Below are 1751 nucleotides of genomic sequence, written 5' to 3'. Positions count from 1 at the left end.
TGCCTTGGTGTGCACACCCAGTAGATTTAACTCCAGACCAGAACAGTCTTCAGTTTGAGCCTGGTCCCACAATCTTCAGGGGGCTCCAGATTTAAATCTGGCTTCAGGGGAGTGGCTCAGGGCTGAGAAAAGTAAAGGTAAGGGGAGGAAGATTTCTGAGAGAAGAGATTTTTCTAGATAGGAAAAGCTGAGTCTGGCTGCAGGCTCCCAGGACTTGTATGTGAGGTCAGAGGAGAAGCAATGTCTTTCAACCCTGTGCACCCCAACCCCCTCCACTCTACTGAGCACAGCAAAAAGGGGGTCTGTTTTTAATCAGCACAATTAGTGCATCTTTAATGTAGTTAGGGAAAATTGACTGGTCCCCACAGCAGGGGCAATGAGTAATCCACTTAGTCCCTCCCCCTTTCCCCTTCTCCTATTCCCTCCCAGACTGTTCAAAAAGCCCATTGTGACTGTCTGTCCTCCATGCCATCCCCCTTACACCCCCCCCCACTATGAAGCAGCTGCTGGGGAGGGGGAATGAAGGGGGGTGGCCACACGTCTTCATGCCCTCCACATAGCTCAATATAGTTTCTTCAAAACCTTCCCATCCTCCCTCTTGGTCCAAGCCACCTGGAGAAGGCATGCCACCTCCCAGGAACTCCTGCTGTCCAGGTACAGAATCCTCTGGGAGCCAGGAAAAGTTGTGTCTGGTTTCACATCTGTTCACATTCTTGTTCCTTCTCCTCCACAGCATTCACTTTTGACTGTGCATGTCTCAAGATGTAGTGGAAATGGTTGCCACTGACTGATGGGGGAGCCAGGGTCTTCTGAGAGACTGAGGCTTATCCCCTCAACCAACATAGAGATGAGACAACAGCTTGTGAAGAGGTCAGAGACAGGTGCTGGGATCAAACAAGCCTCACCTCAACTTAGAAACCCAATTGCTTGAAGTCGAAATTTGAACCCAAAGCCTGACAAAAAGTATTTCCTACTGTCCCCAACTTAGCAGTGGCCCTGGAATTTGGTGTAGGAAGGAAAGAAGCCAGACTACCTGGTATTGTGCTGGCATGGTAAGCGGCCAGTGTCAGGGAATGCCTATGCCCTAAGAACTTGAAGAGAAGGCTTTGAGAGAGTATTTATCTGTACTTTGGTGTGACTACAAAGTACCGTGAGTGATATTAATTGTAATAAAATAATAATAATAATGCCTCTTATTTAATAGATACCTTCAATGAACATACTTTGGCTTATTGTGCTTTGAACATAGTAGTTCCTTGTTTATAGATACAAAATGAATGAAAGATCTTATGGAAAAACATATCAGAGCCTGTATATTCAAGCATTATGGTACAGTGAAAATCATGCTAGATTTGGAGTAAAAGGTTTGCTTAGTCATTTTTTGGCCATGTACGATTCTTCATGACCCTGTTTGGGGTTTTCTTGGTAAAAATACTGGAGTAGCTTGCTCTTCCTTTCTCCAGATAATTTTACAAATGAGGAAACTGAGGCAGAGTTAACTGACTTGCCCAGGGTTACACAGCTAGCATAGTGTCTGAGACTGGCTTTGAATTCAGCAAGATGATTCTTCCTGACTCCAGTCCAGGCACTTCAAACACTTTGCCACCTCGCTGTTTCATGGAGTGAGAGGACCAGAGTTCAAATCATGCTTCTATCCCTGCATGAATTTGGGCAAGTTATAGCTTCTCTAGGGCAGCTATATGGTGAAGTGGATAGAATGTTGATCCTGGAGTCAGAAAGACCTGAGTTCA

General features: G+C 45.6%; 1 long non-coding RNA gene across 1 annotated transcript; it reads left to right on the top strand.

The window, feature by feature from the left end:
- Positions 1-515: 515 nt before the first annotated feature.
- On the top strand, positions 516-1214 carry LOC107650820 (uncharacterized). The gene is made up of 2 exons (XR_001626980.2): positions 516-654; positions 734-1214. It is a non-coding gene; the product is annotated as an uncharacterized LOC107650820 (long non-coding RNA).
- Positions 1215-1751: the final 537 nt, after the last annotated feature.

The sequence above is a fragment of the Monodelphis domestica genome, chromosome 1, assembly GCF_027887165.1.
Source record: "Monodelphis domestica isolate mMonDom1 chromosome 1, mMonDom1.pri, whole genome shotgun sequence".
NCBI lineage: Eukaryota > Metazoa > Chordata > Mammalia > Didelphimorphia > Didelphidae > Monodelphis > Monodelphis domestica.
This window is presented reverse-complemented; position numbering and strand designations above follow the sequence as displayed.